The sequence below is a fragment of the Myotis yumanensis genome, unplaced genomic scaffold (genome assembly GCF_028538775.1).
Source record: "Myotis yumanensis isolate MYYU_CA2020_CCGP unplaced genomic scaffold, mMyoYum1.0.hap1 SCAF_9, whole genome shotgun sequence".
NCBI classification, from domain to species: Eukaryota; Metazoa; Chordata; class Mammalia; order Chiroptera; family Vespertilionidae; genus Myotis; species Myotis yumanensis.
Window position 1 is genome coordinate 30,645,911 of NW_027223760.1, and position 814 is coordinate 30,646,724.

An 814-nucleotide genomic window follows, 5' to 3' on the forward strand; every position below is an offset into this window, starting at 1 on the left:
ATATATGCATATATGCATAACCCATGGACACAGACAATAGGGTGGTGAAATAGATCTAAATGTATATATGAATTTAGTATAGTAGCAACATATCAAAATAGTAGGAAAAAGTTGCCCTGGCCACTGTGACTCTGGTTGTTGGTTGGGCATCATACCATGCACCAAAATGTTACCAGTTTGATTCCTGATCAGAGCACAAGTCCAGGTTGCCAATTTCTCTCTCTCTCTCTCTCTCTCTCTCTCTCTCTCTCTCTGTGTGTGTGTGTGTGTGTGTGGGTGCGCGCGCGTGCACTCTCCGGAAAGTACTGTAATGTTGGGTCAATACGTGGAATGGACTGAGCAAGCTCCTATTCTACCTCCCTGCTCCAAAAATCCATGTAAAAGGTTGTCCTCAGGTGGAGGACCTATCAGATATCAGATATTACACTGATAAGAACAAACACTTCATTTGATCTTAGCCAAAATGGAGAAGCAATCCACTTTCCTTCTTTTTGCTCTGAAACACTTTTAGTGCCACATGACCCTCTGGCTCCAAATTACACTCTTAAGTAGCCATTTCAAAACTATTCTTCCTTATAGCCTAGCAAAATGAGAGTATGTAACAAAAGGAGAGATTGCAGGCATACCAAGCTTGGGTCTACAATGTTTGATTGTCCTCTTTCAATCCTGAGAAGGTTGTCTTGGCAACCAACTTTCCCAACTTGCTCTATTTCTCCCTCTTAAAGCCTTTGAAGTGAGTCCCTCCTCCATCGGAGCCTTTGAAGTGATTCTGAATAGAATACTAAAGATTATCTATTAACTGCCCTAGGAGATT

At 41.8% G+C, this 814-nt stretch overlaps 1 non-coding gene across 1 annotated transcript; it reads right to left on the reverse strand.

The window, feature by feature from the left end:
• Positions 1–281: 281 nt before the first annotated feature.
• On the reverse strand, positions 282–476 carry LOC139017142 (U2 spliceosomal RNA). Its single transcript, XR_011472807.1, has one exon. It is a non-coding gene; the product is annotated as a U2 spliceosomal RNA (small nuclear RNA).
• Between the last annotated feature and the right edge of the window lie 338 nt (positions 477–814).